The sequence below is a fragment of the Bactrocera tryoni genome, unplaced genomic scaffold (genome assembly GCF_016617805.1).
Source record: "Bactrocera tryoni isolate S06 unplaced genomic scaffold, CSIRO_BtryS06_freeze2 scaffold_11, whole genome shotgun sequence".
Lineage (NCBI taxonomy): Eukaryota > Metazoa > Arthropoda > Insecta > Diptera > Tephritidae > Bactrocera > Bactrocera tryoni.
Genome location: NW_024395824.1, coordinates 8218709 through 8244626, shown reverse-complemented (window position 1 = coordinate 8244626; position 25918 = coordinate 8218709). Strand labels below are relative to the sequence as shown.

The following is a 25918-nucleotide window of genomic DNA, read 5'->3' as shown; positions in this document are numbered from 1 at the left end:
AACATTTTGTCAAAGGTTTAGTAATATTTGCGAATGAATTTTCGATAGAATCCCGCCAGACCTAAGAACTGCTTTATTTCTTTCTCTGTTCTAGGCATAGGATAATTCATAATTGCCTCTATTTTATTTGGGTTGGCTTTTATGCCTGTTGGAGTCACCACATGCCCTAAAAACTCTGTTTCGTGTTTTAAGAACTCACTTTTAGTTAACTGTATTTTCAGATTAGCGTCAGCTAGTCTTTGAAAAACCTTATCGAGCGATTCGATATGTTCCTGAAGTGATGTACTAAACACGACGATGTCGTCTAAATATACCATACAAATGTTTCCAACTAGCCCATCCAAAACTGTGTTCATCAGCCTTTGGAAGGTTGCGGGGGCGTTTTTTAGCCCGAAAGGCATCCGTAGAAACTCATAGTGTCCACTCTGGGTGGAAAATGCGGTCTTTTTTCTGTCCGCAGGGTCCATTTCGATTTGGTGGAATCCCTGTGCCAAATCTATTGTAGAGAAATACATACATTTACTTAATTTATCCAAAATTTCGTCCATGTTGGGAATAGGATACCTATCATCTACAGTTATCGTATTTAGTTTTCGAAAGTCAAACACTATTCTCCATTTCTCTCTCCCAGATTAATCCTTTTTTTTGGTACAACCCAGAGAGGTGCGGAATATGGAGAGCCGCTATGGCAAATAATTTTTTGCCTGAGCATTTCCGTTATCTGGCTATTCACTTCGGCTTTGTGAACTTCTGGGTATCTGTAGGATTTAACATAAATTGGGTCTTCATGTATGGTTTTTACTTTATGTTTTATTTTGTGTGTAAAAGTGAGTTGCTCTCCTTCCTTATAAAAAATATTTTTAAATTTTCTTAGTAATTCATTAAGCTTTTTGTATTCTTCACAGTATAAATGGTCTAGTCTGAAATTATTTCCGTCTTCTTCGTCACTGCTAATATTCAGTAAATTATCGAAATTTTGATCTGAATTTTTCATTTCTAAGAAGTTATACATCTGATCGTTTAAGATAATAGTATTATTTTCTAAATTTATCTTTGAGTTAAGTTTTTTTAATATATCAGATCCTAAAAGCCCTTCATATTTATTAGAAAAATCGAACTCAAAAAGTTTTAAATTCTGGTTTCCAAAAGTAACGACTTCTTGTACTTTGTCTAACAAAACTTTTCCTGTTGCTGTTTTTAAAACGATTGGTTTACCTTGAATAGCTTCATTACTAAGTACAAACGGTCTAATTAGGATAACTGATGAGCCCGTATCTACTAGAAATATTATTTGTTTGTTGTTTATTGTTAATCTAATGGTGGGTAATGTTCCGAGGCTTCTAATTGAAAATTTGAAAAATCTTGTTCCATTGGCTCAGGTCGTCCATATCTACGAATTCTGATTTTGAATTTGTCGCATCTTTTTTTGATGCCTGAAATGAATTTGTCTGCGGGTTATTGCATAAATTGGTAGTATTACGGTTGTTGCTTATGTTAAACGGAGAACTGAAATTCGTTGGCTGAAGAGGTTGAACGCGATCAATCTATCTGGATTGCATTTTACTAAAATCATTGTTGCCTAATGGGACCCCTCCCGTGTAATAGTTATTTGTATTTAAAGTCTGCCCTAAATGGTATCTATCTGGTTGGAAAAGTATTTAAATTCGTTTCGATAAAAGCTATTTTGATTTGAATAATTAGGAGCTCGGTTATTTATAAGTGTATTATTTCTTATATTTTGTTTATTCTTATTTATGTTTCTGTCATCATCAAAATCACCATTTTCTTTTAAAATTTTAATTGCGGATTTAATGTTTGTGGCTAAGTTTGCATTAATTAATGCTGTTAAGGAGTTTGGTAATGCTCGTTTAAGAGTTTTCATACTAATTTGTTCTAGTTCATTATTCAGAAATTCTTTGGTAGAGCTACTTGCAGTTTTTAATTTAATACAATCTTTAATTTTACGAATTTCGTTATTTATTTCTTCACATAAAATTCTCACGCTGTGCTTAAACCTAATGTTACTAACTTGCAGTATAAGTGTTGCTATTGGAGTGTGCTCACCAAATTCGTCAATTAGAAGTTGCCGCAGTGTTGACCAGTCAACCGGTTGCTCTCTTCTTACGACGTCTAACGCTGGTCCTCGCAAAGTGCGTAAAACGCTATTAGAATAAAATGAGCGCCAAATAATTGCTATCGCCGTTAAAGGCCTGAATTAATTTAATGTTCTGCAGCACAAGTTCTCTTCTTTATTGTTCCTCAGCCATATTGATTGTAGGGTTTATGCTCAATGTTTGAAAGTTTTCACTCAAATACTGTAGTTCTGTATTAATGTCCATCTACTTATTTTGTTGCTGCGTATTTTATGTTATGTGCATTTCACATTTTGTGATCTACGTATCAATTACTCTTTTATATTGCTCTTCTTGTAGAGTTAGAATTTGTCTCTTCACTGTTTGTTGTTGCGCCTTGTGATAGAGTTACACTAAAATTATTCACCACAGCAGAAAAAGGTTAATTGAAGGACAATGTGGATATGGTAAATGTTGTTGCTTTAGTTATTATTTCGTTGTTTGTTTTTAATTCATGTACTTTCTTTGTGAAGGTCAATTCAAAATCACACCGAAGTCAAATTAGCAAGAAAAGATCACCTTGAAGGTTAAATGAAGGTCGTTTTCGACGCGAGTGTACAAATGTTTTTTTGTTTTTTTTTTTTTTGTTGTAGTAGGCAGTTCATTCAACCATGTTTATAATATACTTTTTGTGTCCCAGTTTATTGCTTTTTTTCAGCACGCATATTTAAAAATAGGAATAAGAATTTTCACTTTTTCACAGAAAATGTAGGTTCGTTTTTTATTAGGATCTTTTTTACAGATCCTACCGACTGCGCCAGAAAGATTAAAACGAAGTTGAGTTGTACTTTGAACAATTAGCTTTATTACACTTCAAATGACAAACCAATAGTGATTGACTTAGACTAATTTTTCATGTCGTCGCCCACGCTTCGAGCTCCTATCTCTTAGTATAAGAGACGAAATGTGAGAACGTCTGGATGATTACTGTTAAGTATGTATGTACGTGAGATTGATATGTTACTTGTATTTTGATGATAAGAGGTATTAAGGCTCCAGGATATACATATGTAACTAAATTTGGTTATCGAGCTATTTATTTTCCACTTGCTTCTTATGTTATTAATTTATTCACCAATGATAGTAAATCGATTTACAAAAATTTATTTACCAATTTGCAGATAACTTAACGGTGATTAATAATGATATCTCATTAATTGATATACTACATTTCATTTCCTTCAAAGTATTCCTCTCCCGCTGGAATACACTTATGCCAACGAATTTTCGAGTCATCTATGCACTTGGAGAAATCTTTCGTCGTGATGGCTATGAGAGGCTTCTTCGATTCAGCTTTCATATCCTCAATCGAATCAAAACGGTGTCCTCGGAGTGGTCATGTGAATTTGCTGAATAGCGAGAAGTTACACGAAGGAAAATCAGGCGAATACAGTGGTTGCGGCGCGATATTAGTTGAAAATGTGGCGAAATGATCATGAATAACCAATGCAGTATGAGATGGTGCATTATCGCACTTCTTTGTTGAATAAATTCAGACATAGTAAAAATCGAAGAATTAATTTTTAGAGCCTCACAAAACGACGCGTATCTCAAATACTAATGAATATCTTGACGTGAAATTCAGCATATATGTCACTACAGTACTACCAACTTACCGATTCGAAAAACACGCGAAGTATAAATTACAAATTCACCTTTCAATTTGATCACAGTAGTATATTTGAAAAAATTATAAAAAGCTCCCCATAATTTTTTAATAATTGTGCAAATATTTTTGTTTTCATTGTTTTTACTCCACTTCTATTAAAATTTATTTTGCACTCCTCATTTTAAAGTGTTATAATAGCATGTTTTTGAGTTTTTTAATATTTAAACGTTGAAATTATTATTCTAAGTCGAATGCCACCGAAGAAATGCAACCTCAACAACGCGCGAAGAAGAGATTCACGACGCAAGCGTTTCGACAGCATTAAACTGCCAGATAATTTATGCACTGTTCTTGAGGAAAAAAATTAATTGATTCAGAGTATTTTTCCGAATATACAAAGTAATTATTTGAATCATAATTGGCTCAGTGAGCGTGCTATTTTATCAGCCCAAAATGTTGACGTTGAGGAAATTAACTTCCAAATACAACAGATGTTACCAGGCGATGTTTTTCAAATCTATCTATACTGTTCTTAACGAAAATGAAAGTGTAAGTTTTCCAATTGAATTTTTAAATTCACAGATATACCCGGAATGCCACCACATAATCTTCTATTAAAGAGTGGTTCACCTATTTTTCTCCTGCGAGTTTGGCTATCAAAAAGATCACCGGAAATATTCTTGAAGGAACCATATTATCTGGAAAGTTTAAAGGTGAAGTGGTCCTGTTGCCACGTATTCCAATGATACCATCGGATTCTATGATACCATTCAGAAGGCTACAATTTCCAGTTCGTTTAGCTTTTGCAATGACGATAAATAAGTCTCAAGGCCAAACAAAGTCCATTTGTGGTTTAAATTTGGAAAATCCATAGGGGTATTCACTTGCTCGTGCAGAACCCATGCACGGTGCAAGAATTGCATATATTTCCTCTTGGTGCACCGGCACAACAACAAACACACGCAGAAAATCATTTGCAATGGCTGTAAAATATGTCAGACCAAAACCCATGTATATTTACGAGCAATGTCACGCAAAAATATAATTACAACCCTGTTTTGGCTGTCATTTTACATAAAGACATATTACGTCGTTAAATTGTTGAGGAAAGAAAGTTTTAAATAGATTTTAAAATTTCTATTTAAATTATAAATATTTGTTACAGTCTTTTTTTTTTAAATGTATGCAGAAGGTGCGCCAATTCACAATAGCCATGCATAATAGTCATTCACAATAAATTGACCGAATCAGCCGTTCAAATATCACCCGATTCTGCAATGGGTGCTCTCGTGCCCTTGTATATTTCGGTATAGTATTTTTGCAATCTGCAATCTTGCAAGAGCAAGCGAATACCCCTCATGTTTTTCTCATGGTCAACTATGTATATGTTGCATGTTCACGTGTAGGAAAACCGTCGAATCTATTTGTGTTAGCTAAATACGGATTAACCAAAAATATTGTGCACCAATTAGAGCTAAATTAAATTGAGATTAAATATATTGATAATTCAAAAAATTGAATATTATTCTTAAAGATTTTAAACTATTTGTTAGAAATTTAAATAAAAACAAGTAAGGAAGGGCTAAGTTCGGGTGTCACCGAACATTTCGTACTCTCGCATGATAAAGTGATAACAATTTACATATTTTTTTATTTTGATGTAAAATTAATTAGATTAGATCAATTTGTGTACTTTGAAGTAGTTGAGTATTGAATTGTATTTTTATTTCCTAATGTATATATTATACTGAGAAAGTATCAGATGGAATTCAAAATAGCGTTATATTGGAAGAAGGCGTGATGTGAACCGATTTCACCCATATTTCGTACACGTCATCAGGGTGTTAAGAAAATATTATATACCGAATTTCATTGAAATCGGTCAAGTAGTTCCTGAGATATGGTTTTTGGTCCATAAGTGGGCGACGCCACGCCCATTTTCAATTTTTAAAGAAAGCCTGGGTGCAGCTTCCTTCTGCCATTTCTTCGGTAAAATTTAGTGTTTCTGACGTTTTTTGTTAGTCGGTTAACGCACTTTTAGTGATTTTCAACATAACCTTTGTATGGGAGGTGGACGTGCTTATTATCCGATTTCTTACATTTTTGAACTGTTTATGGAAATGCCTGAAGGAAACGACTCTATAGAGTTTGGTTGACATAGCTATAGTAGTTTCCGAGATAGTATGTACAAAAAACATAGTAGGGGGCGGGGCCACGCCCACTTTTCCAAAAGAATTACGTCCAAATATGCCCCTCCCTAATGCGATCCTTTGTGCCAAATTTCATTTTAATATCTATATTTATGGCTTAGTTATGACACTTTATAGGTTTTCGGTTTCCGCCATTTTGTGGGCGTGGCAGTTGGCCGATTTTGCCCATCTTCGAACTTAACCTTCTTATGAAGCCAAGAAATACGTTTCATCATGATATCTCAATTTTTACTCAAGTTACAGCTTGCACGGACGGACGGACAGACAGACAGACAGACATCCGGATTTCAACTCTACTCGTCACTCTGATCACTTTGGTATATATAACCCTATATCTGACTCTTTTAGTTTTAGGACTTACAAACAACCGTTATGTGAACAAAACTATAATACTCTACTTAACAACTTTGTTGCGAGAGTATAAAAAAATATTTTTAAATTAATTCTTTTGTATTAACTCTTGCCAAATTCTATATTATGAGCAATTTGTTCAATCGTATTAAAAGAACTTCTCTTTCAAATTCCAATCCAGTGGATTCTTATACGAGCTTTAACGTTTCCGTCTTCGTTCGTACATAATAATTTCATTATATTAAGGGGTACCTGTTCCCCGTGAAGAATTTACTACAATGCAATATAACAAAAAATTCAGCCACAGCAACGAGTGACCAGGTCTGCTAGTATACCATAAAATCATAAAAAAATATATTAACAGTTTCGGGTTATATTCGAAGTCCAATATAAAACAATTTTTAATTGTACTAAATGATGGGTGTTTTAATTAAATGCACAAAAATCATTAATTTGCCGGATCTTTTGGTAAATTATACGTTTCGTTTATACCACTATGCATACATTCTTGGGTATGGCAATGTGATATTTGTTTTTGTAATTCATCTTCTTCTTATATTTCTGAGGCTCTTTTTGTGCATTTTACAAATTTTAAAATTCTCTTTTCAGCAAAAATTTTACTGAGTGATTTCTGCATTTTATAGTAACCCGTTGCAGATTCTTCGGAAAATATTGCTACTATTCCGTTTCTTAATATATATCTTGTTCATATTGTTTTATCGTTCTCTTCTTCTTCATCCATAGGGTTTATTTCCATTATTTTTCTTCCATGGAGTCTTTGTATTTGAATATAATTTGAATTTTATATTTATGTACAACTTCTTCATTAATTGAGAAGTGTTCAAGCATCTGCTTAATGAATTGTTTCTAACAATTCCAGGTTTGATTCATAGTCGTTATATTCTTTTATTTTTGGTGGGTTCTCAATTCGACTCAAGAAATCAGCTAAAACATTATTTTTTCCATTTATCTATTCTATTTCAAAGTTGTATTCCTATAATTTCAATAACCACCTCTGATGGTGTTGAGAAAATTCTTTTACTTTATATTTTTTAAGTAGATATTTGATTGGACAATGATCTGTTTATATTTTAACTTTATTGACATATACATATGTATGGTCGAAAATATGTTATTGAGTACTTTTGCTCGTTTTTAGGGTTCTTGAAATGTAACACATTGGTTGGCCAGCTCCCAAAGTACTGCCCCAATGGCATAGTCATTAGCATCAGTTGTGATACTGAATTCTTTAACATACTCTGGGAATTTTTGAATTGAGTTAACTAAATTAGTGATTTTAATTTCTCAAAACTTTCATTATATTGTGGGCCTTTGGTATTTATTTCATTACCTTTTTTTAGTATTTTATCCTGGGATAAGCTATTTTTGAATAATCATTCATGCATTCTCTATATACGTAGTAACCTGCTGTTCCTAAAAATTCTTTCAATTGTTTCTCAGTTTTTTGTTTCAGTAGTCTTTGTATTGCAACAATTTTATCTGGGTTAGGCTTGATGTCTTGCCTTAACAATTTAGTTTCTCTTTGAAGAAAACTACATTTATCTGCCTGTATTTGTAGGTATCACCTAAAACGAAACGAGATATACATATATAGGGTTGCTTATCTACACTAATATTATAAAGAGGAAAGATTTGTACCTATTTTTGTATGTTTGTAATGAATAGGCTGAAAAAGTACTGGGCGGATTTGAAAAATTCTTTCACCAATGGAATGCTACATTCTTCCAATTTAACATAGGCTACATTTCATTTTGAAAAAAAATTAGGAATCCTTGGTAAAATTTGAACAATGCAACCGAAGGTGTAGAAAAATGAGTCTTAAAATGTCTTTCGCCGAATGTGCTGCCGAAACTATTAGCGATAGAACAAAATAATGTACAACAATATTGAAGAACATCATAATGTCTACAAAAATCTCCGCGGTAGCATATGTCCAACTATTGTAGTTATATCACTACCACAACTTTTTTTCAATTTAAACATTAATGAAAATGCTAACCAAATTCAAACCATGCTATTTATGTGTTTATATTAATGTGTATCTCAACTCAAAGAATACAGTACAGCCAGTGGAAACACCGCCAGCAACAAAATTAACATTGACGAGTTTTTTCTCAACTTTCGTCAGAGATCCGTTTACGAGAACGTTGCTCTATTCGGAAATACCCTGATATTATACATGGAATGCATCGTCGAAATTATCGTAACTACGATTCCGTAAGTGAACGCGCAATGTTAGCTGCCAAAAATACCGATGTTGTTGACTTAAACTGGAAGATTTAAAGTCAAATTCCGGGAGACTTGCACTCATACACATTGATCGATCGTCTTGACAACGAAGACGGCGCCGTGAATTATCCAGTGGTATTTCTAAATTCTTTGGACAGGCTTGGTATGCCACCGCATCATTTGCGTCTCAAAGTAGGATAGGTCGTTATTATGTTTCGCAATCATCATGCCACGAAACTGTGTAATGGAACCCGACTGATTGTGACGCACCTATCGAACACAAGGGGCAGAATGCTTGATTCTACGAATTCCTTTGAGTTCTAAAGATTTCCCATTTCAGTTCAAACGTATTTCGTTTCCAATGAAAATTGCATGTGAGATGACAATCACCTAAAGATAGTCGCATAGTGTGAGGCATAAATTTGGAAATGTTATGTTTTTCATACGGCCGTGGCGTGCTCACGAGTTGGAAAACCATCTTTTCTGTACACCGGAACATAAACCAAAAAATGTTGTTTATCAAGCTGCGTTACATTGAAAAAAAAAAATTAAATTAAATGATAAATTCAACTTTCTTTTCATTTCAAAATACATAATTTCACGCAGGACAACGGCTGCGGGGTCAGCTAGTATTATATGTAAATGATCAGGATGACGATAACTAAGCACTAAATAAAACTGCAATTTTGTACAGGACATCGTAGTAGCAAGAGGCAAATGTGTTTAGAAATTTTGAAAAAGTGGGAGTGGCCACGCCCTCTAATAGGTTTAATGTACATATCTTCTAAACCACTCAAGCTACAACTGAAGAGCTCGAATATTATCAGAACTTCTACTGACAGTGTGAAAATGGATGAAATCTGAATATATGTAAATAGTATAACATCACTTACTTGCGCATATAGCATATACTGTTCAAAACTACTAAAAGTTCAATAAGTCAATAAGTGTAAATTGGACAATGGGCGTGGCATTGCCCACTTTTTGGTGAAATTCCATATCAAATCAAAAAGTAATTCATATAACGGAATACAGTTTTACAGAAACAATTCCTTTAAAGAATGCCACCTCATGATCAAAAATGGCCAAAATCAAACAAAAACTATTCCACTGTACCGAATATATGAACCCCAATATTTATAGTTGACTTTTGACCGAAGATATCATTCATTCTGTGAGATATAAAATTGAAATTCAGACAGTATCTTTTTCTGATGATAGTAGTTCCGAGTATCAAAAATGGCTTGAGTCCAGTTAATACTTCTCTGAGCACCAATATACCTAAGATTTTCGAGCTTCCAGGTGACTTTATGCTGGATATCCACCAATATTTGATTTATCTCAATAAAAATTACAGAACGCGTTTTACTCTTAATAGTATACTTCTGTGCTTAAAATAGATACAATTGCGCCAAAACTTGACCTATCCGGGTGACTTTGCTCCAGGTGATTGTATGTGAGGTACCTTAATGAAACCCAAAGAACATTGAATGTAGCATGATAAAAGTTGATGGATAACATCGGGCCGATACTACCCCAACTCCCATGTACTACATATAATGGTTCTGGTTATACTAACAAATCTATGCCGAATATTTCGATCAGTGTATAAGAATAAATGTGGGGTTGAGCAACGCTGAAACCCTTTTTCGCATGTTAGACGAACACTTGTTGAGTAAACGCGTAGCCGTGCGCATTTGACGAATTCATCAGAAGACGACCGAAGCGTATCCTTTTTAAAGAAACTCTACTACCAACATCTTTTTCTCTTTTTAAAAACTAAATATCCTATTCGTGTAAATTTAAAGTTAATTGTTAATCGTTCTTGTGTAATATTCATCCGTGTTATAAAATAAAACTATCATATTCTAAAGTGTAAAACAATAGAAGATTGCAAGCGTAAATTTTATTTGAACAGAAGAAAACTACTTCGTAAGTGCGTGGGTGTAATCCCCACATATTTTGGGGGCTCAACTAAAAGAAAAATTAAAAAGAAACATAGACTCAATCATTGTGAAGTGAAAAGCGCTAGAAAAAAGGAGCATAGACTCAATCATCGTAAAAAGAAAAGTGTTTCAATTAAAAAGAAGCATAGGGCTCAACCAAAAAAAACAAAAAAACAAGAAGCATAAAGTTCAAAAATTTTGTTAAAAAGTGATGCAATAATTGTGTACAGTGATGGCGTGTTTGCAGAATTTCGAATTTGTTCGTCAGAAGCTAAGAGCAAGCCGAAAAGAATGTATAACGGCTCTACACAAATTCATTTTCGAAACAGAAGGAGATAGACTAAACCGAAAACGCTTACGGGAATTTACTGGCTTTGAATTCGACGAAAACGATGAGCGCTATACACAGAAATTGATCTTCATAGAAAACAGTTTGAAAGCTGCCGATTTGCTATCAATCTGTAACGTATTAGGTTTGACATGCAGTGTATGTAATTTGACACTATACATTTTTCGAAATTTGCAAAGAGCTACGTTGCTACGCGCAGCAGCAGAGAACGACGATATAGAATGTGACGACGAAGATGAAGATGACGACAAAGATGCCGAAGACAATGACGACGACGATGATGGTGATGTTATGCGCAGCTTTGACGACTCTGGCGCAAGTAGCATCACATTTGAAAGTGTAAACACAATGGCTACGACAGACTACAAACTACATCTGTCAAATATTAAAATACACACGTTCTTATGGGCAGTGTTATTTTGACAGCTGCACGACTACACGACTGCAGGCCGACAGTTGTCGTTCTCGCTAACTTCAATATCCTCCTATTTTTGCCAACGACAGTACGACGACAGTAGAGTTGACAGTGGAATGGAAGATAGAAAGAGGAGGTAGAGTGGTGATGCCACTAATATGTAAAATGTAAAACTATTCACAGCTCTAACAAACTTGATGTTATTTTACAAATAAAAGCATAAAATAGCTATATTATAGCTCTATTATATCATTTGTAATAACAATTGATAATTTAAAGAAAAATATTGACCTATTTACTTATTTTTTGCATAAAAAATTTCACTTTGAACAAAATATTAAAATTTCATTGAAGTGAAAGGTATTAGTATGGCCACAACGAAATTGTGTACATACAAAATGGACAACTGCGTTGTTTTGTGTACATGCCGGCCATTGTGTTGTTGTTGCTTCTCAAACGATAAACCTACAGCGTGCAAAAGAGGGGAAGAAACAGAAAAAACACAAATGTCTCGTTTTTCGATGAACTTTCGTGACATAGAAGACTCTATTCGTTGTTTTGATGGAAGTGACAAAATCGATGTCGAAGTGTGGTTGGCCGAATTCGAAGAAACGTCTACTTTAATGGGGTGGGACGAATTCCAAAAGTTTATATTTGCCAAAAAATCTCTACCAGGTTTAGCTAAACTGTTTATTCAAAGTGAACGCGGAATCACTTCGTGGCAAAAATTAAAAGTGGCTTTAGAATAAGAATTCAAAACAATTGTAAACAGTGCGCAGATATACAAACAACTTACTTGGAGAAAAATAAAAAAGGATGAAAGTGTGCAAGAATATTTTTTGTATATGAAACAATTAGCAATGGGTGTTAACGTTGAAAACAATGCATTGATACAATACGTGATCGATGGTATAAGTGATTTGAATTTAAATAAAACAGTGTTATATGGTGCATCAGACTTAAAACAATTTAAAGAAAAACTAAAAGTGTATGAATCGATTCGGAAAAATAACAAAGAAAGTTTTGAAGTGAAATCATCTGAAAATAAATTGGCTAAATACGACAGTAAAACCATAACTTGTTTTAATTGTGGTACAAAAGGGCACAAAAGCTCAGAGTGCAAAGACAAAGCGAAAGACACCAAGTGTTTCCAGTGCAAAAAATTTGGGCATATTTCCAAAGACTGCCCACAAGTTGAAAATAAAAACGAAAAATGTAATACTCGTTTGTGTGCCAAAAGCAGTATTATGAACAAAGAAGTGTTTATCGATCGAAAGAAATACTATTGCTTATTTGATACGGAAAGTAAATTTAATTTAATTACGGATAATGTTTTCAAGTCGCTACGAGAACCTGTGTTGAAAGAAACAAACATTTGTTTAATAGGTTTTGGTGAACGTACGGCAGGTAATAATATCAAACCAATTGGAGAACTTAGTATTGATATAAGTATTGAAAATCAAGATTTTTGTTTAAATTTTTTGGTGGTCCAATCAAAATTAATGGACATAGACGTAGTGATCGGCGAAGATTTTTGTTTGCAAGCAGATATACAAATAAATCGTGATGGACTTTCTATTCGAAAAATTCCTTGTGACAATGTAGAAAACGTTTTTAATATGATGCAAGTGGACTCTTTAGAGCCTTATCACACACGGCAACTTTTGTTGCGGCAACTCTTGGTTTATAGGCGAGGGGGCGACGAGGAGAGGGGAATCGCGCCGAGTTTCCAGTGTTCAGCAACTCGCTTTGTGTTCTTATTCGTAACAGTTCGCTGCGACGATTTTCGGCATTCGTGTTCTTTCTTTCGTGGTACATAGTTGCATTTGCGTATATTTTTTTGAAATTATTATTTTGAATATATATAAAAAAATTTAATTTCATCTTTTGGTAAGTAATTTGCAAATATGTATACAAATATACATAATGTAATATAAATATTTTAGAAAATGGAGTATGATGAAAAAATCGAATTAATTAAAGATATTGTGAAATGTATGGAGGAAGCCATACAAATTGATTCAGACGATAGTAAAAAGGGTGATATATCTTTGTTTTAATAAATAAAATGTATTTCTTAATTGACAGAGCTGATTAATGTATGTGATAGAGTGGCCCAAATACCTACAAGGAAAAAGAAACGACAATGGGTTAAAGTAAAGAGTAGACAATGGGTTAAAGTAAAGTGAAAGAGAATGAGAAAAAAACTCGAACAGAGTTGCGCAACACAAGTTGCTCGTGTGAAGGTAATGGGCGACAGCAAAAGAGAATCGCCCGAGAATTAGCAACTAAAGTTGCCTCATGTAATCGCCAACTTAGTAGACAATTTTGATATTGATGAAACAAACAGTGTGGAAGCGAAAGAAAAAGTGCGTAATATGGTATGAGAATATAAGCCGAATAAGTGCAAATCAACAAATGTGCAAATGAATATCGTTTTAAGTGATGAAACTCCAATATCGTTTAGACCGCGTAGACTGCCACTAACACAAAGAATTATTGTTGATGATCAAATAGATCAGTGGATCAAAGACGGCATAATTGAAAATTCAAATTCTGATTTTAGTAGTCCGGTGGTTTTAGTAAAAAAAAAGAGACGGTAGTCCAAGATTGTGTGTAGATTATAGACCATAAAATAAAGTAATTGTAAAAGATAGATTTCCGTTACCTTTGATTGAAGACCAGCTAGACCGATTGCAAAACGCAAAAATATTTAGCACAATTGACTTAAAAAATGGATTTTTCCATGTACCTGTGTCTGAATCTAGCCGCAAATACACGTCATTCGTTACACATGGCGGACAGTATCAGTTTTTAAAAGTTCCATTTGGCTTGTCGAACTCTCCGGGTGTTTTCCAAAGACATGTCAATGCAATTTTCCGTGATTTAATGCGTAATGGGATAGCACTCCCTTACATAGACGACATAATCGTACCAGCCATGAACGAAAATGATGCAGTGCGTAATTTAGAAGAAGTGTTGAACCAGTGTAAAGACTATGGACTTGTAATTAATTGGAAAAAATGTCAATTTTTAAAAAGCGAGTAGAATTTTTGGGTCATGTGATTGAAAATCAAAAAATTTCACCATCTCCAAGTAAAATCGAAGCTTTAGTTAAGTATCCATTGCCGAAAAATTTAAAAGAATTACAAAGTTTCCTGGGTTTAGCCGGATACTTTCGGAAATTTGTACCATCATTTGCGTTAATTTCCAAACCATTATCTGATCTGACGAAACAAGGTAAAAAGTTCCAAATAAATCGAGACGAGATAGCTGCAATTAATTTACTGAAGAAACCGGTGTTAGGTATATTCAATCAGAAGTATGAAACTGAAGTTCATACAGACGCTTCCGCTGACGGCTATGGTGCCGTATTACTGCAAAAACTACCAGATGACAACGAATTACATCCAATTTACTACATGAGCAAAAAGACGTCTGAAGCTGAACGTAAGTATTCCAGTTACGAATTAGAAATATTAGCTGTAATAGAAGCGCTGAAAAAGTTTCGAGTGTACTTATTGGGTATACACTTTAAACTAATAACTGATTGTAACGCTTTAACAAAAACGCTTGAGAAAAAGGATTTGAATACAAGAGTCGCGCGATGGATCCTTTTTCTGCAAGAATACGATTAAAAAGTAGAACATCGATCCGGAAGTCGAATGAGGCACGTTGACGCTCTTAGCCGCAATCCAAAAATGATGATAAGCGATAACGATTTTCTTGCTTGCTTACGACGTGCACAAGAACACGACGAAGAACTAAATACGATAAAGCAAATTCTACAAGAAAAACAAAGCTACAACGACTATTTTGAAAAAGGTGGCATTCTTCACAAAATAGTCAACGATATCGAATTATTCGTAGTACCCAAAAGCATGCAAAGAGAGATAATTCGACGCGCTAATGAAAAGGGGCACATTGCGATTAAAAAAACAAAAGATTTGATTTGTCAAGAATTTTTTATTCCAAAGCTTGAAGAGAAAATAAAAATGCATATCGACAATTGTGTAGCATGCATTGTGTCAAATAGAAAATTGGGTAAAAAAGAAGGTGAAGGAGAAAATCCTCTTTACACGTATCACGTAGATTTTCTTGGTCCCCTAGAGTCAACCAATAAACTCTATAAACTTATATTCGCCGTAATTGATTCGTTTACGAAATTCGCTTGGTTATACCCAACAAAGACGACTTCATCACACGAAGCTATCAGCCGTTTGAAAATACAAAGTACAACATTCGAAAATCCAATACACATAATCACAGACCGTGGATCAGCTTTCACGTCTGACGATTTTCGGCGTTATTGTGAAGACGAGAACATTAAACATGTTAAAATAACGACTGGCTTGCCGCGCGCCAATGGTCAAATAGAGCGATTAAACACGATTATTATTAATGTTTTAACGAAACTAAGCAAGAATGATCCGATGAAATGGTACAAATTCACAGACAGAGTACAACAAGTAATAAATTCCACTTACAACAGAATTATTAACGGGCGTTAAAATGCGTACAGCTGATGACTTAAACATCAAACAACTCATCGAAGAAGAAATAAGGTCACAACTCCAAGAAGTAAGAGACGAAATACGGCAACATGCAAAAGAACAAATATTGAAGATCCAAGCTGAAAACAAAAAGACATATAACCTTAGACGCAAAGAAGCTAACCAATATGCAATTAACGATCTAGTCGCCGTGAAGAGAACGCAATTTGGTGGTGGACTCAAATTAAAACCAAAATATTTAGTAATAAAATTACTAAAGTCAAAGCTAATAATACCTACGATGTTAAAAAAGTTGGCGTAACCGAAGGTCCAAATCGAACGACGACTTGTGCAGAATTTATGAAGCCATGGTCAAATTTTCATAACGAAGACAACGGCTTATTCGAAAACAATGCAGGATGGCCGAGTTGTGGGGTTGAGCAACGCTGTGAGGTTGAGCAACGCTGAAACAAGCGCAAAACCAGAAAGTGCGAATGTTAGACGAACACTTGTTGAGTAAACGCGTAGCCGTGCACATTTGACGAATATATCAGAAGACGACCGAAGTGTATCCTTTTTAAAGAAACTCAACTACCAACATCTTTTTCTCTTTTTAAAAAAAACTAAATATCCTATTCGTGTAAATTTAAAGTTAATTGTTAATCGTTCCTTTGTAATATTCATCCGTGTTATAAAATAAAACTATCATATTATAAAGTGTAAAACTATAGAAGATTGCAAGCGTAAATTTTATTTGAACAGAAGAAAACTACATCGTAAGTGCGTGGGTGTAATCCCCACATAAATATATATATATATAATAGTTTAGATTCTGATATTCTGGTTGACGTTTCACTTCGTAAGGTATTTTCATGGCTATGATTCCTGCAAGTTGCAAGTATGTAAAATGTTCGGTTGCACCCGAACTTAGTCGTTTCATACTTGCTTTAATTTGTTTTCTTGTAACTTCAAAAAAATTCTCTAAGCTCATTGAGCTCTTCTAAAGAAGTTAATATTAGTATGTGGTCTAAATATACGACTCAATTTTATTTATCTATTCTCTCAATATGTCGTTCATAAATCTTTGGAATAAAGATGGGACATTTTTCAATTCGAAAGACATTCGGCCGTAACTATATAGTCCTGTCGGTGCAACAAAAGCTGTTTTTTTCATATCCTTTTCTGCCACTAACATCTGGCGGTAACCTTTTCCTAAATGTATTCTACTAAAGTACCGTGCTTTCTCCAATTTATCCAAAATTCCTTGGATATTTGGTAGAGGATACTTATCGTCTACAGTTAATTGATTTAATCTCTTATAATCAACTGACTTCTTCTTTACTGGCCTAAACACCGCATCGACGCTAGTCGTTTCTCCTTTTCGCTACATGGCCCCAATTGATTCCGAGTGAAGTCAGGCCCTTCTCCATCTGGTCTTTCCAGCGGATTGGAGATATTCTTCTTCCAATGCTTCCCCGGCCGGTACTGCGTCGAAAACTTTTAGAGCTGGAGTGTTTTCGTCTATTCCGATGACATGACCTAGCCAGCGTAGCCACTGTGTTTTAATGTCGTCGTATATCTCATACAGCTCATCGTCCCATCGAATGCGATATTCGCCGTGGTCAATGCAAAAAGGACCACAAATCTTCCGCAGAACCTTTCTCTCGAAAACTCGTAACGTCGACTCATCAGATGTTGTCATAGTCCAACCCTCTGAACCATATAGCAGAACGGAAATAATGAGTGACTTATAAAGTTTGGTCTTTGTTCGTCGAGAGAAGACTTTATTTCTCAACTGCCTACTCAGTCCGAAGTAGCACCTGTCGGCAAGAGTTATTCTGCGTTGGCTTTCGAGGTTGACATTATTGTTGGTGTTGGTTCCAAGATAGACGAAATTATCTACGACTTCGAATATATGACTGTCAACAGTGACGTGAGAGCTTGCCCTCTTTCATTACCAGACCCATTTGCTTTGCTTCCTTGTCCAGTCTGGAGAAAGCAGAACTAACGGCGCAGGTGTTGAGGCCGATGATATCAATATCATAGGCATACGCCAGCAGTTGTACACAGACAGTACATTCCCTTTTTAGTTCTGCACCTCGACCTATTTTCTCCAAGATCAGATTGTGGGAGTCGCACGAAAAGGAGACGCCTTGCCTGAAACCTCGTTTGGTATCGAAAGGCTCGGATAGGTCCTTCCTGAACTTGACGTAGCTTTTGGTTTGATCAACTTCAGTTTACACAGCCGTGCTAGCTTTGCGGGGATACCAAATTCAGATATATCATATAAAGGCATCTCCTTTCCGTGCTGTCTAAAGCAGCTTCGAAATCGGCGAAGAAGTGGTGTTTGTTGATCTTTTTTAAAGCCAATCAGTTCGTTGACGGGGGCTTTAATCTTTCACACAATACGCTCGATAGAACCTTATATGCAATGTTAAGGAAGCCCAATCGTCGGGCATTCTTTCGTCCGACCATATTTTACAAAGAAGCTGTTGCATGCTCCTTATCAGTTCTTCGCCGCCGTTATTGAATAGCTTGGGCGGCAATCCATCGACCACCGCCGCTTTGTTTTTCTTCAGACGGATAGTTGCTATTTGAATATCTTCATTGTCGGACAATGCAACGTCTGCTTCATCGTCATCGATTGGGAATTGAGTTCACCATCTTCTGGCGATATGTTTTCACTGCCATTCAGCAGACTGAAGAATTAATATTTAGCATAATTTCATAATTTAGCTTGGTAGAATGGATGATATTTCGGGGCCCGCCGAAGTCAATCAACTGACTACTAGTCTAAATTTCTTCTTTGGTGTTTTTAAGATTGGTGAGATATATCTATTATGACTTTTCCAAACTATTCCTTGCACTTCTAATTCAGAAAATTGTCGTTTTTCTTCTTCTTCATGTTTGGGAGGGAGTCTTACTATAGTATATTCTTGAATTTATTTGTTGATCCGTTACTGGTTTTATTTCGTACACCACTGTTTTTGCAGCTGAGAGCATGCCCCCTTCTTTGTAAATAAGTTTCTTAAAGTTTTCAATAATTTTTCAGTGACTTTTTTCTTATTTTATTTTAAATTATCAAGGTTGATGTTCTTACCTTCGCTTATATCCAATGAATAAACTTACTCCTTTAATATTTTCATGTGAAATGGAAGATTCGCACAATTTTTTTAAATTATAGTCATCTTTTCGATTTATTAAAATCCATTAATAACCATCTCATTGTGGCGTTTTCCCGATATTTGAATTCTTTTGAACAAGGACTATTTACTTTAATATTTGGTGTTTTAATTATTCCGTTTGAAGTATTTAGTTTAAAGTGAAAGGACTATAGCTTTCACTTTCAAGCACTGGAAACTTTTTTTTATTATTTTTTGGCATTATGCTTATTTCTTGAGCCTGAGTCAATCAGAGCATAAAGATGTTGCTGAAAATAGTTAATACAATTATAATTTTATCTTCCCAAGACTCCGAGGCTAGTTTGTAAGAAACTCCTCGTTCGTATTTGATTCTTGTAGATCACCTGTTCTACTCATTTTTTCAACATCCATGGGTTCTGGTTCCCTTCTTTGTGGTTGTTGTCTACTATTTTCGAAGCTCTTTGCTGTCTCGAGTAATTAAAAAAGTTTTGATTTGCTTGAATTTGTCTTGAATAATTTGGATGACTATGTCCCGATGGCTGTCTTGCTTGGTTATATTGTTGTGCATAGAAACTCATTTGACGTTGTCCAGATTGTGAACGATACTGTTGTCCTGAGGAATTTGGATTTTGTGGACGTTATCGTCCTGAAAACTTTGATTTCGTTGTGGCCGACATTGCCCTGAAACTGGTCTGTTTTGATAAAAAATAATTCTATGTTCCCTTTGTCCCGAATGAGAATTTTTAATGTTCACACTATTATTTCTGGTATGAACCTAAAAGTTGTTTTCTTCTAGTTTTAGATGAGGATTTAGATTGCCTTCATCCAATCCAGTAAACTCATAAATTTTATTCGTAATTTCTGTCAATGATGTAATCGATTGCACTGTATAAAAAAAATTTTCATTGCCTCATTAGCAAACAGTCCTGCCAAAAACACAATCAAATCAATTTAGTTCATCGTAGATAACATTGTTGATCAGTTCGAGTACCGAACAGCGTCAACTGATGTGACGCACGATCGAGTAAACGTTATGGCTGACTTCGATTCAAATCGTATCATGTCAGTTCATAGCGTTGCGACGATTGCTTGAATCTAACGAATGTGTGACTGCGTTCAAGCTACGAGTACGGCAAATTTTCTGCTGGATTGATTTGAATCATATGTGGCAAAACATGTATGAGCTTTGAACAAGTGCGCATGTTACAAATTTTCGATGCGTAAAAACATCTGTCAGCATATTATATGTGTGCATACATATGTGTGTATTTGAAATAGAACAGAAGTGCACGAGTAAATCGGTGTATAGGAGATGATATACAACCCGAACGTTGTCTAACATTTCAATCATTTAAGTATGAGTTTGAATCATTTACGGTTATTTTCTGCTTAAACGAACGTTCATAACCAAATCATGTATAAGCTGATCGTAAGTGATTCAAAGTTGTTCTCTATCGCTGATAGATCGGTTCAATTCGTGGACATGAATCGAACTGACAGAATCAGACAGAGTGACGGATCAATACTCGATTAAGAACAAAATTTCATTACTAATTGCATCTTGAGGTGGGTTTCTTTGCAAACAAATTTGGTGAACCACCGATTTTTAAGTCAAAGATCACCCTAAAAAAATATTTCTTGCTTTTCGATGGTTTGCCTAATTTACAATTGATTATATGCTGCATGTTATCTGCGTTATCGTTGCCAAGCATCAAGTTAGTAGTCCTCTTTGATCTGCCATTATTTATGGTACATACTTGGTGTTTTTTAATTTAATTTAGATTGAGATTAATTCAATATTTTTATAAATCACGACTTACAAAATAGTTGCTTTTCGAAAAAATGCTTTTGAACTATATAATGATTCTGAGGTTAATTAGTTTAGGCATCAGTCTTCGACTAATACTCCGCGTGAACGGACGTCATCGGTGATAAATTCGCTTACTCAATCGTTCTCACGTTCTCGCTTAAATAAATTTTCGTTCTTTATAAGTGTGTTGATCTCAAATAAACAAAAACAAAAATATTAAAAATCACGGCCCCGGGGCTACTCGACCGAAGAGAAAACATGTTTTCTCTGTTAAGTGAAAGCCCAAAACACAAGAAAAAAGACAAAATCAAAAAAATCCCATTGAATTCCCAGATCTTCCCGTCGTGCAAACTCAAAACACAAAATGTATAACTCTTTCCGCAAAAGATACAGTAAAACACATAACAGAGTACTCGTGCTTTGTCGTCCATAGAGCAATTCAACTCGTTAGTAAGGAAATAATCTCCAAAGCTACGCTACGCGATGGAAGTCTCCTCATGCTTGTCAAAAGCAAAGAGGTGGACGATAAATTCTTGAAAACCAAAGAGTTATCCCTAAATAACATCAAAGGCACAATTTACGCGCCTTTCCTCAATAACATACCAGAGGAAGAGATTGTCAGTGAACTTAAAGCACAACACGTTACCTCAGTTTACAAATTCAACAGAATCATAGATGGTACACCTAAACCCACTGGTCTTGTTCTTATAACATTTTACCTATACACACTCCCCAGCAAACTTTCTATTTCTTGGAACACTGTGAAGGTACGAGAATACATCCCAAATCCTATGCGCTGCAAAAATTGTCAATTGTTAGGCCATACGGTGAAACACTGTAAGAATCGTACTATATGCGTAAATTGTAATTTTCCACCTCATTCTCCAAATAACTTTTCGCGATCACAGTGTGCAAACTGTGGGGAGGAACACTCGGCTTCGTCGCCCACGTGTAAAAAATACCAAGAGCAAAAAGAAATATTAAAAATAAGAACAAAAAACGTTAACTTCGGTTCCACAGGTGCATTTCTGTTAGTAACTATGTGTTCAGTTTGTATGGAAGCTATATGCTATAGTTAACCGATCTGATCAATTTCTTCGGAGATTACATTGTTGCTTTAGAATATAATATAGACCAAATTTCGTGAATATATCTTGTCAAATGTGAAAGTAGTCCATACAAGAACTTGATTCCGATCGTTCAGTTTGTATGGCAGCTATATGCTATAGTTAACCGATCTAAACAATTTCTTCGGAGATTACAGTGTGGCTTTAGAAAATAATATATACCAAATTTCATGACTATGTCTTGCCAAATGCAAACCACTTCCATACAAGAACATTTTTCCGATAGTTCAGTTTGTATGGCAGCTATATGCTATAGTTAACCGATCTAAACAATTTCATCGGAGATTACATTGTTGCTTTAGAAAATAATCTATAACAAATTTCGTGAATATATCTTGTCAAATGTGAAAGTTGTCCATACAAGAACTTGATTCCGATCGTTCAGTTTGTACGGCAGCTATATGCTCTAGTTAACCGATCTAAACAATTTCATCGGAGATTATATTGTTGTAATATATCTTGTCAAATGTGAAAGTAGTCCATACAAGAACTTGATTCCGATCGTTCAGTTTGTATGGCAGCTATATGCTATAGTTAAATGTGAAAGTTGTCCATGCAAGAACTTGATTCCGATCGTTCAGTTTGTACGGCAGCTATATGCTCTAGTTAACCGATCTAAACAATTTCATCGGAGATTATATTGTTGTAATATATCTTGTCAAATGTGAAAGTAGTCCATACAAGAACTTGATTCCGATCGTTCAGTTTGTATGGCAGCTATATGCTATAGTAAGTTTGTAAGTTGTCCATACAAGAACTTGATTCCGATCGTTCAGTTTGTACGGCAGCTATATGCTCTAGTTAACCGATCTAAACAATTTCATCGGAGATTATATTGTTGTAATATATCTTGTCAAATGTGAAAGTAGTCCATACAAGAACTTGATTCCGATCGTTCAGTTTGTATGGCAGCTATATGCTATAGTTAAATGTGAAAGTTGTCCATACAAGAACTTGATTCCGATCGTTCAGTTTGTACGGCAGCTATATGCTCTAGTTAACCGATCTAAACAATTTCATCGGAGATTATATTGTTGCTTTAGAAAATAATATAAACCAAATTTCGTGAATATATCTTGTCAAATGTGAAAGTTTTCCATACAAGAACTTGATTCCGATCGTTCAGTTTGTATGGCAGCTATATGCTATAGTTAACCGATCTGAACAATTTCTTCGGATATTACATTGTTGCTTTTGCTTTAGAAAATAATCTGTACTAAATTTCGTGAATATATCTTGTCAAATGTGAAAGTTTTCTATACAAGAATTTGATTCCGATCGTTCAGTTTGTATGGCAGCTATATGCTATAGTTAACCGATCTGAACAATTTCTTCGGAGATTACATTGTTGCTTTTGCTTTAGAAAATAATATATACCAAATTTCGTGAATATATCTTGTCAAATGTGAAAGTTGTCCATACAAGAACTTGATTCCGATCGTTAAGTTTGTATGACAGCTATATGTTATAGTTAACCGATCTGAACAATTTCTTCGGAGATTACATTGTTGCCTTAGAAAATAATCTGTACTAAATTTCGTGAATATATCTTGTCAAATGTGAAAGTTTTCCATACAAGAATTTGATTCCGATCGTTCAGTTTGTATGGCAGCTATATGTTATAGTGGTCCGATATCGGCCATTCCGACAAATGAGCAGCTTCTTGAAGAGAAAATGACGTTTGCAAAATTTCAAAACGATATCCTAAAAACTGAGGGACTAGTTCGTATATATACAGACAGACAGACTGACATGGCTAAATCGACTCAGCTCGACTTACTGATCATTTATATATACATATATTTTATAGGGTCTCCGACGATTCCTTCTGGGTGTTACAAACTTCGTGACAAACTTAATATACCTTGTTCAGGGTATAAAAACAAGAAACAAATGCACCATGCGCGAAGCTAGAATTTTGTACAAACAACAAACTCCCATTACTAATTCCTTTAGTTACTCTTCAGTAAACGCTTCCTCTTTTACCTCCGTCAACGAAACCCAAATGCAAACCAGCAAAGACATCACAAACAAAAAACAGCACAAAAAAAATTACAGATCAACCAAACAAAAAACCAACAAATGCTCCCACTCTATCCTTAATTCCCTCCTTCACACCTAACGACTCAACAAATGAAAATAAAAATAAAAACTAAAACGAAAACAACTAACATTCCAAACATTTTTTCGGTAAATTACCTGCCTTCCACTAGCCGTGGAATTTCTCACGAAATATACACAAAGGAATTGGACAAATCAATGGGAGAACTTAACTCTTAGTCAAGTCTCTCGGAGTTTCTATTCCCTATTACGTACAACATCTGTTTCAATTTCTCTCCTCTCTATTTAAGGACTATTAAAATATTGCAATGGAATATGAAAGGATACATTAACAACTATCAAGAACTTATTTTACTAATTAAAGAAAAAAACCCAGATGTTATTAGTATTCAGGAAACACACTTTCCGTACAACACTAATAATATTATCATCCCAAACCCATATACTGGTTATTTTAAAAATCTAAATGTTAATTCAACAAATAAAAACAAGTAAGGAAGGGCTAAGTTCGGGTGTCACCGAACATTTTATACTCTCGCATGATAAAGTGATAATCGAGATTTCATTATACGTCATTTACATATTTTTCAAATACCGTATTTTTGTAAAGTTTTATTCCGCTATCATCATTGGTTCCTAATGTACTATAAGTATATTATACAGGGAAGGCATCAGATGGAATTCAAAATAGCGTTATATTGGAAGAAGGCGTGGTTGTGAACTGATTTCACCTATATTTCGTACGTGTCATCAGGGTGTTAAGAAAATATTATATACCGAATTTCATTGAAATCGGTCTAGTAGTTCCTGAGATATGGTTTTTGGTCCATAGGTGGGCGAGGCCACGCCAATTTTCAATTTTTAAAAAAAGCCTAGGTGCAGCTTCCTTCTGCAATTTCTTCCGTAAAATTTAGCGTTTCTGACGTTTTTTGTTAGTCCGTTAACGCACTTTTAGTGATTTTCAACATAACCTTTGTATGGGAGGTGGGCGTGGTTATTATCCGATTTCTTCCATTTTTGAACTGTATATAGAAATGCCTGAAGAAAATGACCCTGTAGAGTTTGGTTGACTTAGCTATAGTAGTTTCCGAGATAGTATATACAAAAAACATAGTAGGGGGCGGGGCCACGTCCACTTTTCCAAAAGAATTGCGTCCAAATATGCCCCTCACTAATGCGATCCTTTGTGCCAAATTTCACTTTAATATCAATATTTATGGCTTAGTTATGACACTTTATAGGTTATCGGTTTCCGCCATTTTGTGGGCGTGGCAGTTGGCCGATTTTGCCCATCTTCGAACTTAACCTTCTTATGGAGCCAAGAAATACATGTACCAAGTTTCATCATAATATCTCAATTTTTACTCAAGTTACAGCTTGCACGGACGGACGGACAGACAGACAGACAGACATCCGGATTTAAACTCTACTCGTCACTCTGATCACTTTGGTATATATAACCCTATCCGTGCGATTCTGTAACTTGAGACAGTCTCAAGTCTCTAAATTTGAGATTTTAAGTTAGAGACAATTTTTGAGACTTGAGATGATATTGCTATTCTGTAAGTGACAGTCACAAAATCTATTACATTTCATTATTCAGAGATGTTTTTACACTTGAATGAAAATAAATATGTCGATAACAAATATTAAATTTTCTATAACATAGTCAAAAACATAATTATCAATGAAAATAAAAATATATGTTGACTTTGTTTCATAATATTTACGAAATTTATGTAAAATTGGTTTATTTTTAACCTTTTCGTGTTTGAGTTGCTTACAAAATATAAAGAAACGACAATCGATTAATATCTATGATGATCTCTATTCAGTATATTCAAAATGGCAGACAAGAGTTCTTTTTAGTTTTGTGACCTGCTAACTACCAGGTCTCAATATTTTGAGACTAACGCTAGAGACTGTTTAGTGAATAGTAACTAGTCTCAAATTGAGACTTTGCCTCAAAATGTCTCAAATAGAGACTAGAGACTGGTTACAGAATCCCGCTATATATCTGAC

General features: G+C 34.8%; 1 protein-coding gene across 5 annotated transcripts in view; it reads right to left on the bottom strand.

Annotated features, from left to right (window-relative positions):
- Positions 1-25918, bottom strand: part of LOC120779472 (glutamate receptor ionotropic, kainate 2) — a 209640-nt gene that overhangs the window by 17696 nt on the left and 166026 nt on the right. Inside the window, exon 1 of one of the 5 annotated variants that reach the window (XM_040111744.1) lies at positions 2065-2106. The exons of the other annotated variants lie outside the window; for them this stretch is intronic. The gene's annotated coding sequence lies outside the window, so the exon portion shown is untranslated. Of the gene's footprint in view, positions 1-2064; positions 2107-25918 lie in introns of those variants that run through there. 5 annotated transcript variants of the gene reach the window in all.